The sequence below is a fragment of the Bos javanicus genome, chromosome 8 (assembly GCF_032452875.1).
Source record: "Bos javanicus breed banteng chromosome 8, ARS-OSU_banteng_1.0, whole genome shotgun sequence".
Lineage (NCBI taxonomy): Eukaryota > Metazoa > Chordata > Mammalia > Artiodactyla > Bovidae > Bos > Bos javanicus.
Window position 1 is genome coordinate 89,187,935 of NC_083875.1, and position 13,480 is coordinate 89,201,414.

A 13,480-nucleotide genomic window follows, 5' to 3' on the forward strand; every position below is an offset into this window, starting at 1 on the left:
TGGAAGGTGCCCAGGAACAGCCCATATGTCTCCCCCAAACACAGCCTCACAAAGTCAGATTCATCCTGGCAGATAAAGCACGTCATGAATGGAGGGTGAGGGGCTCTGTCCCACCTTCAGACTACACAGAATCTCAGGAGACAAATAAAGCTCTGGATCCATTTCTCAAACTAATGCCTGATGGACCCCCTACTCCAGGTAGAAGGAATGGTGCAAGAGACGTGTCCCGTATGTAAATAGCTTTGAGGAACGTGGGGTGAAAGGAAGCTTGGTGCCGCCCTGCAGGATTCATCCAAGCTTTTACCCCTTCTTTCCCTCTGAGAAGGCAGCAGAGGCAGACTGTACAGCCATGGCCAAGATTAAGGCAGGAAACCTTCACGGCAAGAAGGAGGAGGAGCTGGAGGAGGAGCTGAAAGTGGAGCTGTCCCAGCGGCATGTGGCTAAAGTGACAGGCAGCATGGCTTCCAAACTCTCCAAGATCCGAGTTGTTCATAAACCCATCACCCATGTACTGACTGTCATTAACCAGACTTGGAAAGAGAACCTCGAGAAATTCTATAAGGGCAAGAAGTACAAGCCCCTGGATCCACGGCCCAAGAAAACATGCCGCTGACTGAACACACATGGAGAGAACCTGAAGACCAAGAAGCAGCAGCAGAAGGAGCCGCTGTACCCTCTCTGGGAGTACCCAGTCAAGGACTGAGCATCCAGGCATCAATAAAACAAATAAATCAGAAGAAAAAAAAAAAAAAAAACTTTTATCCCATCACAGTGTATCTGGGCTTCCCTAGTGGCTCAGCTGGTAAAGAATCTGCGTGCAATGTGGGAGAACTGAGTTTGATCCCTGGGTTGGGAAAATCCCCTGGAGAAGGGAAAGGCTACCCACTCCAGTATTCTGATGTGGAGAATTCCGTGGACTGTATAGTTCATAGGGTCGCAAAGAGTTGGACACAACTGAGCGATTTTCACTTCACATCACTTCAGTGTATCTGGAATGTCTGAGAGATGTGGACCTGCCACAATGCCGCATTTATTTAACCACAAACCCTTTGTCATGGACCATAAAGCCAGGGTTCCATGGGACACGGGGTGGGGTTGCAACACTAATCTGTCTCACAGCCCTGACACCAGGAGGGGTTTGTGCCCAGGTGTCCTCCCCACCCCCATCACCTGGGAACCTGCTTCAAATGCGAATTCTCAGCCCCACCTTGACCTCCTGAATCAGAAACACTGGGCATGGACAGGGTAATCTGTTCAGTTCAATTCAGTTCAGTCACTCAGTCATGTCAGACTCTTTGCTACCCCATGGACTGCAGCACGCCAGGCTTCCCTGTCCATCACCAACTCCCAGACCTTATTCAAACTAATGTCCATGGAGTCAGTGATGCCATCCAACCATCTCATCCTCTTCGTCCCCTTCTCCTGCCTTCAATCTTTCCCACATCAGGGTTTTTTCCAAGGAGTCAGTTCTTCCCATCAGGTGGCCAAAGTATTGGAGTTTCAGCTTCAGCATCAGTCCTTCCAATGAATATTCAGGACTGATTTCCTTTAGGATTGACTGGTTGGATCTCCTTGCAGTCCAAGGGACTCTCAAGAGTCTTCTCCAACACCACAGTTCAAAAGCATCAATTATTCAGTGCTCAGCTTTCTTTATAGTCCAACTCTCACATCCATACACGACCACTGAAAAAAACCATAGCTTTGACTAGATGGACCTTTGTTGGCAAAGTAATGTCTCTGCTTTTTAATACGCTGTCTAGGTTGGTCATAGCTTTTCTTCCAAGGAGTAAGCATCTTTTAATTTCATGGCTGCAGTCACCATCTGTAGTGATTTTGGAGCCCAAAAAAATAAAATCTCTCACTTTTTCCATTGTTTCCCCATCTATTTGCCATGAAGGGATGGGACCCAATACCATGATCTTAGTTTTTAGAATGTTGAGTTTTAAGCCAGCTTTTTCACTCTCCTCTTTCACTTTCATCAAGAGGCTCTTTAGTTCTTCTTCAATTTCTGCCATAAGGGCGGTGTAATCTGCATATCTGAGGTAATTGATATTTCTCCCAGCAATCTTGATTCCAGCTTCTGCTTCTTCCAGCCCAGCTTTCACATGATGTACTCTGCATATAAGTTAAATAAGCAGGGTGACAGTATACAGCCTTGACGTACTCCTTTCCCGATTTGGAACCAACCTGTTGTTCCATGTCCAGTTCTAACTGTTGCTTTTTGACTTGCATACAGATTTCTCAGGAGGCAGGTCAGGTAGTATGGTATTCCCGTCTCTTGGAGAATTTTCCACAGTTTGTTGTGATCCACACAGTCAAAGGCTTTGACACACTCAATAAAGCAGAAGTAGATGTTTTTCTGGAACTCTCTTGCTTTTTTGATGATCCAACAGATGTTGGCAATTTGATATCTGGTTCCTCTGCCTTTTCTAAAACCAGCTTTCTGGAAGTTTGTGGTTCACGTACTGTTGAAGCCTGGCTTGGAGAATTTTGAGCATCACTTTGCTAGTAATGTGTTACTCTAACCTTAACCCCAACAAACCCTCCAAAGGAATCTGATGCAACTCCAGTTCGGGAGGCACTGTAATAAGGGAGATGACCACAGCTGTGACACACTCCCCATGGAAGCTGAAGTCTGGAGGGTGGAGCGGAGTTCTCCAAAAGCAGTGACAAGGAATGAAATGAATTTTAGGGATGTTTCCCTTGGAAAAGGAAATGGCAACTCATTCCACTATTCTTGGCTGAAAAATCCCATGGACAGAGGAGCCTGGCAGGCTACAGTCCATGGGGTTGCAAAGAGTCAGACATGACTGAATGACTGGGCTTTTGAGCTTCCCTCAAGCTGATAGTAGGTGGCAGAGGGGCCATGCAGGCAAGCACAAGGCTGCTCTGCAGGGTGATGGACCGCCCACCCCCTGGCGCTGGGTCCATCTTGGTGGCCACTGCCCTCATGCAGCCAGTAGCCAGCAGGCCCAGGAAAGCCTGGGAGGGACTCTGCACACTGAACACCACGCATGGACGGAGCCTCTCCCTCCCATGGGGTCAGGATCGCAAACCTCAATTCACATGGGCTCAGCTAGCTAGCTTGGAGGCCAGCCTGAACGCCAGCGCCTGTCTGCAGTGTGAGGCTCGTACAGAGAATGTATCTGGATAGAGAGGAGGCAGAGCCGGTCTGGCCTGGCTCGCCGGACACAGATGTCACCACCACCCATCCCCCCTCACCCCACATGCAGCACATGCTCTGGCGGAAATTTTATTGCTGAAAATTAGACCAAACTAAGCAGACGTAACATGGTGACCCCTGGCAGCCTGCTTCTGTGACAGCTGCTCAGGTCACACCCAGGGGACAATCTGAGGCTGAGGCCAGCTGTCCACTCCCCTTCCCACCCCTCCCTGACAGGGCAGGGGCTAGCGGCCTGACCACCCCACAGCTCAACCAACAAAGTCGGGGTCAGGCTGGACATTTTGCAGACTTTATGGATGTTAAAAACAAAGCACCAGACTAGCATCTTCTTGATCATTTCTTAAATCCCAGAAGCTTTCAACAAAGGTTCCCTCTGCCCTGGATCATCTGACTTATTTAGGAATTCTCCCCTTAACACAAGGGGTGTGATCTTTAGACAGTATTTCCCATAATTTGAATCTGAATATAGACATATACAGGTTTCCCAGGTGGCACTGGAGGTAAAGAACCCACCTGCCAATGCAGGAGACATAAGAGCTGCAAGTTTGAGCCCTGGGTCAGGAAGATCCCCTGGAAGAAGGCATGACAACCCACTCCAGTATTTTTGCCTGAAGAATTCCATGCACAGAGGAGACTGGAGGGCTACGGTCCATAGGGTCACAAAGAGTCAGACACGACAGAAGCCACTTGGTATGCATGCATACACACATACAATGTCAGACAGCAGCATTCACTCAAAATTTCAGAAGCACGTTGGCAAGCACCAGTTTATACTCTGATACCCACAGACATATTTGAACTCACCAAGGCTGAGACAGAAATAAAGGTGGGGGAACACCAAGGCCTAGCCACAACCTTCCAGGAGACCTCCACGGCCACCACCTTCAGCTTAGTCCTGGTGGTCCCAAGCCTGGGGTCTAGCCAGCACATGGAGCCTCCTAGGTGGTGACACTGCCACCCAAGCAGGACCCAGGACGTAGTGACCCAACAGCCTAGATCTGGGAAAGGCAGAAAAGATAGGAGATAAATTTAAAATTGTACATTCCAAGTCATTTTTGTGAAAATGGGGCAGCACTCCAGGAAGAGCTGAGCAGATCTTATCTTGAGTTAACCACATTCAGGGCTCCAGCCTCCACCAGTGCTTAGCTCCAGCCCCCGCCCCAGCAGCAAGGTCTCCTTGAAGGGCCAGTTAGGGGCACAGCCTCTGCTCCGCCTGTGAACTGCGGAGCCGAGCGGGTGGGCTGGTGGCAGGGTCTCCGGCCTCCCCTCCTCTGTGGGGAGCACCTGGACCTCGGATTTTGTCCACTGTGAATGGCCTCACAGGGTGTGTGCGACTGGACTAAGTCCTGGAAAGTCACATCGTTGAGAGCGTGAGCATCACATCCTCCTAAAAGGTGTGCAGTTGTTCACCTGAGTCCGACCGGAATATGCTCTCTCTGAGTCAAGGAGGTCCTTCTATGACGTTTCCTTTCCTAATGCCATTCACAGTAGCAGTAATAGAAATAGTAACGTCAGCTGAGCACTTCTGTGTCAGGTGCTGTGCTGACCATTTTACATTCAGACTCTCACTTCATCTTCATAAGAGCCCAAAAAGGTAGCATTCCTAGCGTTACCAAGCCAATCAATGGGGGAAGCTGAGGCTCGTAAATATGTCCAGGGTCCCAGCAAGTAATCAGGACGGAGCCCTGCCTTCTGACCCCAGAGCCCACCTCTCTTCTTCTTTAAAAAAAATAAAATAAAATTGAGATATAATCAATATATGGGCTTCCCAGGTGGTGCTCGCAGTAAAGAAGCCCCCTGCCAATGCAGGAGACATAAGAGACACAGGTTCTATCCCTGGGTCAGGAAGATCCTCTGGAGAAGGGCTTAGCAACCCACTCCATTATTCCTGCCTGGAGAATCTGATGGACAGCGGAACCTCGTGGGCTACAGTCCATGGGGTCACAAAGAGTCAGACACCACTGAAGTGACAGCACAGCACTTAATCAACATATAACATTGTGTAAGTTCGAGGTGCACAAATGGTTTGATGCATTTGTATGTTACAATAAGATTACTATAGCCTCATTGGCCACCTCCATCTAGTCACATAATTATCATCTTCTTTTGTGTGTTGATAACAGTCAGGATCAAGTTTCTTAGCAATTTGGAAGCTTTTTTTTTTTTTTAAGTCCACCCTCTTATTTATCTTGGAGTATTGCCAAAGTCTTAAAGTTGGAAGAACCCTTGTTTGAATGTGTAACTCAGGAGTGAGAGAAGCTGAGTGATCATTTGTTCATTTGTGAGATGCTGGTTGACATGTGTCAGTGAGAGGAAGGGCCATAATGCTGTCACAAGTGGACCTAACACCAAGGGGCCTAGGGACAGGAAGTTCGTTTCTCCCTCCCACAGCAGTTCCCAGAGGAGCAGGCCCATGGGACCAGGTTTGTCCTGGGTCATTTTCCACCATCCCCTGCAGTAGGAGTACCCTGCTGAAACTAGTTAAGACACGTGCACCGCTGAGAGTCTTATTTTACAAAGAAAGCCTTCCCTGAATGAAACGATGTGCTTGGCAATGCACTTGCTCTGCATTCTGGAATTAACTCCGCTCTTCCTGGGTGTAGCAGTTACGGACCAGTCCAAAGAGCATACTTTGTGGGTACCCCACGGCACCCCTGTCCACCTGAGGTGACCATGTTCCTTTGAGCTTACGTATCACTTCTGCTCTGGCATTCTGTAGGTGAAGACTTAGACACACGTCACTCACGTCGCTCACTGCAAGGCCATGAAAGATGCGCTGTGTGCTGAGCCAGAAGAGGTCACCTGGCCCAACAGACCTTTGGGAGGAGGAAAGTCCTGAGCATCCTGTGTCTCTTACCTGTTCCTTTCTGCACTCTGGCATGAGGCTCCCCACTGCAGATGGGCGTCGTGGAGGACGTTTCTGTTCTGCTTTCCTTCTAGTTGCCTAGGGAGATCACACTTCCTGCCACCTTGAAGCTAGGACCCTAATGACAATGACGGGTGTCCTTGGAAGAAGAGGAATGTTGAACACAGATGCACAAAGAAGGCCGAATAAAGACAGGGAAGAGACCAGAGTGACGCAGCTGCAAGCCAAGGGCCACCAAGGGCTGCCAGGATCACCAGAGGCTGAAAGAGATTCTGCACTGAGCCCTGGAGAAGGAGGCAGCCCAGCCGACACCCTGGAGTCAGACTGCGGGCCCTGGAACCAGGAGAGAACAGATTCCTGTTGTTTAAGCCACCCAGTCTGTGGTACTTCATTACAGCAGCCTCCCAGAAAACCAAGACAATCCCTAAAGGACTTTGTGGAAATTTTAGAACATGTCCAAAAATTCTAGACATGACTGCAAACAAAAGATGGAAACCCCATCCCCAAACCCCATTCCCCTCAGCTCAAACATGTGACTTGCATCTGAGGTGCCGGACGGGGTGGAAGTGATGCCACGTGTCTTCTGAGGTCAGGTCATGAGAGGTGACAGCTGGCTCTTCTGCAGGCTGTCCCTGTGGACCCCTGCCACTGTGCTCTGAGGAGGCCCAGGCCACACAAGGAGGCCACAGGTCTTGGCGGATAGCACCAGCAGAAAGAAGTCCCAGCTGAAAGCCAGCATCAGCCTCCAGATGTGGGGATGGGGACACGGAGATGACCAAGCTACAGTGACCACTACCGCCTGAGGAGTCCCGAGAGGACACACCCTCTTGGCCAAGCGGTCCCAAACCTGCAGGGTGCCGAGCCAAGCATAGCTGTTGTTTCACAGGACTCAGCTTTGGGATATTTGTTATGCAGCAGTGAAGAACTGAAGCAGGGGGATTCACCACAGAGAAGAGAGATAGGAAAGACCAGAGAATTAACATCATGACAGGGACACTGGGGAAACTTCAGGTTACATAGGAGAGCTCAGACTGGAGGGGAGAGGAGGCTGCCAGCCAACATTCAATGTGCAGAAACAATCCAAAGACAGACCCCAGTTCTCGGAAACCTTAATAACCTAAGTCTAAGGGCAGGAAATGCACTCCTGGAGGCCCCAGTACCTTGACTCATCTTTCACAAGGAGTCAGCGGTGAGAAAGAGCCTCTGTGGTACACCCACCTCTATCACATCAAGGCCAGGAGATGCACGTTCACCCAGCATGCACTTCTCAGGGCTGCCCGCTGCTTCTTCAGCTACATTTGGAAGTGAGGGAATAAGTGTAAACCATTCATTCCAAAATAGCATCTCCCTTCCCCAAAGGCCTGCATGTTGCGGGTCTAAGCGCCACACTCCACACTTAGGGCAGAACCAGGGTGTCCCTGTACAAAGCACTGCAGGACACGCTGGGTGATCTGCCGTCTTGGTGGCCAGTTCCTCATGGGCTATATCTGCATCAGAGCAGGGTGTCCCACAAGTGTCTGCACCAGCTATGGGTTCCAGGGACCTCTAAGCCTAGAGAGTAACAGGTTTAGATGTCCACACTTACTTACCTGTCTCCCCAAATACTTTATGGCAGCTGGAAAATAAGCACATGATTCTATGCTGCAAGATGTAACAAAAGCACAGTGAGAAACTCAAGGCAAAAGAAAGCAGAGACCGGCAGGTGGTAGTAGAGGCAGCCTGGTGTCAAAGGACAGAAAGAAAACCAGAGAAAGATCCACAGAGCATCTCCTGTTTGCTTAAGTGCCAAAGTGGCATCTCACCAGAGACACAGACAGGCAGAACGAGAGAAAGAGCACAGACGGACTCTTCAAGGAAACCCACCCTAAACCTGGATTAACCCACTTTCCTATGGTCTCAGAAACTCATTCAAGACAAGTCCTACTGAACAAGGACTAGGCCCTGAGACAGGCCAGCTTTAAAGATGGATTTGACTCAACCTGGATTCCGGAGTGTTAGAGAAATCTGAGCAACATGTCTCCACCTTGCTGCACTCTTCTAAGTTAGATGAATTTCTTGTAATTTTTTCCAAAAAATCAGTCAACAAGGAGTCCTGATTTTTCAGGTAGTATAGTATGGAATCCCTAATGCTCAAAGTAAATGTCACATCAAAAAATAATTTAGTGGAGAAGCAAAATGACAGCAGCACCTCTTACCACTCTGCTGGAAGTATCCGCTAAGACACCTTCAGCTCTCAAGTAGCAAGCATCAGGATTAAATGGGCCCAGATCCATCTTAGTGCAGATCAGACGAATCGCGGGACTTCAGGGGATGGCTTTCCTTTCCATTGTTATTGTAATGAGTGTTATTTAAAAATCAGTGCACTCCATTTAAAGAAGCATCTCTGTCCACTCTCACCACTTTTCTTCAACATTGGATACTGTTTGATTTCCCGGGGCTGCTGTAACAAACTACCACAAACTCAGTGCCTTAAAACCATATATATTTTATCAAAAAACAAAACAAAACAATCAAAAAAAAAGTAGAATACCTAAATAGATATTTCTCCAAATAATACATACAGATGGCCCAAAAAAGCACACGAAAAGATGCTCAACATCACATCACTAATTATTATTGTTGTTGTTGTTGTTTAGTTGGTAAGTCATGTCCACCTCTTTTGCAGCCCCATGGAGTGGCCTGCCAGGATGCTCTGTCCATGGGATTTCTCAGGCAAGAATATTGGAGTGGGTTGTCATTTCCTTTTCCAAAGGAATCTTCCTGAACCCGGGGATCAAACCCATGTCTCCTGCATTTTTTACCACTGAACTACCAAAGCAGCCCCTCACTAATTATTAGAGAAATGCAAATCAAAACTACAATGAGGTATCACTTCACACTGGTCAGAATGGCATCACCAAAAGCCTGCAAACAATAAGTGCTTGAGAAGGTGTGGAGAAAAAGGAACCCTCCTACACTGTTGGTGGGAATGTGAATTGGTACAACTACTATGGAGATTAGCATGGAGGTTCCTAAAAAAAAAATTTAAAATAGAGCTACCATATGACCTAGCAACCCCATTCCTAGGCTATATCTAGAGAAAACCATAATTCGAAAGGATATAAGCACTCCTGTGTTCACTGCAGCACGGTTTACAATAGCCAGGACAAGGAAGCAATCTAAATGCCCATGGACAGATGAATGGATAAAGCAGATGTGATACATACATACAGTGGAACATTACTCAGCCATAAAAAGGAATGAATTGATGCCATTTGCAATGACATGGATAGACCTCCATATTGTCATACAGAGTGAAGTCAGAAAGAGAAAGACAAATATCATATAATATCACTTATATGTGGAATCCTGAAAAATTATACAGACAAACTTATTTGCAAAGCAGAAATAGAGTCACGGTATAGAAAACAAATTTACAGTTACCAAGGGGAGAAGATGGAGAAGGCAATGGCACCCCACTCCAGTACTTTTGCCTGGAAAATCCCATGGATGGAGGAGCCTGGTAGGCTGCAGTCCATGGGGTCGCTAGAGTTGGACACGACTGAGTGACTTCACTTTCACTTTTCGCTTTCATGCATTGGAGAAGGAAATGGCAACCCACTCCAGTGTTCTTGCTTGGAGAATCCCAGGGACGGGGAAGCCTGGTGGGCTGCTGTCTATGGGGTCACACAGAGTCGGACACAACTGATGCAACTTAGCAGCAGCAGCAGCAAGGGGAGAAGAAGGTGGGATGAATTGGGAGACTGGGACCGACATATACACACTACTATGTATAAAATATACAACTAAGGAGAATATACTGCGGAGCACAAGGAACTCTACTCAGCGCTCTGTGGGGACCTAAATGGGAAGGAAATCCAAAAATAAGGGATACCTGTATATGTGTAACTGATTCAACTTGCTGTACAGCAGAAAATAATACAACATCGTAAAACAACTATAGTCCAATAAAAATTTTTTAAGAAATTTTAAAAACACACAGATTTATTATCTTAGCATTCTATAGGGTAGGAGTCTGACACAGATCTCACTGGGCTAAAATCAAGGTGTGGAGAGAGCTGGCTTCTGCTGGAGTCTCTTGGGGAGAAGCCATTTTCTTGCTTTTCCAGCTTCTAGAAGCTACCCACATTCCTCAGCTCACAGCCTCTTCCTTTATCTTAAAGACAGCAAGAAGCAACTTTAGTCTCTCTTACATCATCACTCTGACCTCCTACTTGCCAACTTCTTGCCTTTATGGTTACACTGGGTCCACCTGTACAATCCAGAACAATCTTTTGAAGTCACTGGTTAGCAACCTTAATTCCATCCACAGACTTAATTGCCTTTGGCCATGTCAACTAATTTATTCATTCTCAGATATAAGGATTAGAACGTGCACATTCTAACACCGTTATTCTGCCTACCACAGAAGTCCTTGTGAGAAAGTTAAATAAAAGGCATACAGGTTGGAGAGGAAGAAATAAAACCATCTTGATCTACCTCGAAAACTACCTCACAGAGACATGAGACTCTGCAGAGAAATCTAAGGAACCTGCAAAATGCTGTTAAAACTAACAATGAGCATAACAAGATTGTAGAGTCCAAGGTCAATATACAAAAATCCATTGTATTCATATATACCAAGAGTACAATGTAAACTGGAAACTTTTGTATATTACAAATGCAATGAAAAATTGGAACATTAAAATTTTTTAAAAAGTTAAAATTTTAAAACTCATTTATAATGTTATCAAAGAATATGAAATATTTTTGTATGTTTCTAAATAAATTTGAATAAGCTTATTATTACATTAACAGATGCACAAATGATAAAACAAATCTGAGAAAAATTAAACTGTAATAAATGGAGCACATATCACGCTCACGATTTGCTATTGTTGTGCTGTCAATATTCTCCAAACTGATGAATAGACTTGGTGCAATCCCAAACAAAATCTCAGGAGTCTTTTTTTATAGAAATTGAGGAGCTAATTACAAAATGTAATTACAATTACAAAAAACCTAGAAAATACAAAGAACCTAGCATAACCAACCCAATTTTGAAAAAGAACAGGGTTTCTGACTCACACTTCTGATTTTAAGAGGTACTGTGTGTGCTCTGTGCCTAGTCACTCAGTCATTTTCAACTGAAAAGAGTCACTCAGACTCTTTCTGACCCTATGGACTGCAGCCCCTCAGGCTTCTCTGTCCATGGGAATTGTCCAGGCAAGAATACTGGAGTGGGTTGCCATGCCTGCCTCTGGATCTGCACAACCCAGGGATAGAACCCAGGTCTCCTGCTTTGCATGCAGATTTTTTACCATCTGAGCCACCAGGGAATCCCTAAGATGTACTATAAATGAACAATTACCAAGACAGCATGGTATTAGGGTCTAAGCGAAATAGACACATAGACCAATAGAGAAACATAGTTCAGAATTAGACCCACTCATACAGGGCCAGTTAATTTTTGGCAAAGGTGCCAAGGCAATTCAATGGAAAATTATAATCTTTTCAACAAAAGGAGCTAAAACCAATGGCTATCTGCATGAAAAATAGGATAAAACAATTAAATTCAACCTCTACCTCACACTTTTTCCTTTTCAAACTGTTCATGGAGTTGTCACAGCAAGAATACTGGAGTGGTTTGCCATTCCCTCCTCCAGTGGGCCACGTTTTGTCAGAACTCTCCACTATGACCTGTCCATCTTGGGTGGCCCTGCACAGCATGGCTCATAGCTTCCTTGAGTTTCGCAAGCCCCTTCTCCACGACAAGGCTGTGATCTCAAAATCTTCAAGCAAGGCTTCAGCACTACATAAACTGGGAAACTCTAGATGTACAAGCGGGGTTTAGAAAAGGCAGAGGAACCAGAAATCAAATTGCCAACATCCATTGGATCATAGAGAAAGGAGGGAATTCCAGGAAAACATCTACTTCTGCTTCATTGACTATACTAAAGCCTTTTTCTGTGTGGATCACAATAAACAGAAAAATTCTTCAAGAGATGGGAATACCAGACCACCTTACCTGCCTCCTGAGAAACCTATATGCTGGTCAAGAAGCAACAGTTACAACCTTACATGAACAAAGGACTGGTTCAGAATTGGGGAAGGAGTAAGTCAAGGCTGTATACTGTCACCTTGCTTATTTAACTTATATGCTGAGTACATCATGCGAAATGCTAGGGTGGATGAATCACAGGCTGGAATCAAGGTTGCCAGGAGAAATATCAACAACCTCAGATAAACAGATAATACCACTGTAACGGCAGAAACCAAAGAGGAACTAAACAGCCTCTTGATGAGTGTGAAAAAGGAAAGTGAAAAAGCTGGTTTAAAACTCAACATTCAGAAAACTAAGATCATGGCATCCAGTCCCATCACTTCATGGCAAATGGAGGGAAAGTGGAAATAGTGACAGATTTTATTTTCTTGGGCTCCAAAATCACTGCAGACAGTCATGAAATTAAAAGACACTTGCTACTTGGAAGAAAAGTTATGACAAACTTAGCACACTAAAAAGCAAAGACATCACTTTGCTGACAAAGGTCCATATAGTCAAAGCTATGTTTTTTCCAGTAGTCATGTATGAATGTGAGAGTTGGACCAGAAAGAATGCTGAGTATCGAAGAATTGATGCCTTAGAATTGTGGTGCAGGAGAAGACTCTTGAGAGTCCCTTGGACAGCAAGGAGATCAAGCCTGTCAATCCTAAAAGAAATTAACCCTGAATATTCATTGGAAGGACTGCTGCTGAAGCTGAAGCTCTAATACTTTGGCCACCTGATGCAAAGAACTGACTCACTGGAAAAGACCCTGATGCTGGGAAAGACTGAAAGCAGGAGGAGAAGGAGGCAACAGGTGAGATGGTTGGATAGCATCACCAATTCAATGGTCACGAATCTGAGCAAACTCCAGGAGACAGTGAAGGCAGAAAAACCTGGCATGCTGCAGTCCATAGGGTCCCTAAGAGACTTAGCAACTGAACAACAAAAATCTCACACTGTATAAAAAGACTAATTTGAAGTGGCTCATAGATCTAAATGAAAAAGCTAAAACTATGAAATTTTACAAGTAACAGAAGAAAATCTTGGTCTCCTGGGCCTAGGCAAAGACTTCTTAAGTTGGACTCCTGAAGCATGAACCATATATTTTAAAGCTTAGTAAAATAAACTTCATCAAAATTGAGGATATTTGCTCTTCAAAGGACACCATTAAGCCAAATGAAAAGGCAAACCACAGATTGTAAGAAAATATTTGCAAAACATGTAAAAAACTTCTACCCAGAATACATGAAAAGCTGTTGCTGCTGCTGCTGCTTCTTAGTCAACTCAGTAATAAGGAGATAGCCCAACTTTTTTTAAAGGAGCAAACCATTTGGACGGTTCACCAAAATTATCAGATGGCCAAGGAGCACATGAAAAGATGATCAACATCATCATACATTAGGGA

At 45.6% G+C, this 13,480-nt stretch overlaps 1 pseudogene; it reads left to right on the forward strand.

The window, feature by feature from the left end:
- The first annotated feature begins 220 nt into the window (after positions 1-220).
- LOC133253443 (large ribosomal subunit protein uL29-like) lies at positions 221-1,071 on the forward strand (annotated as a pseudogene).
- Positions 1,072-13,480: the final 12,409 nt, after the last annotated feature.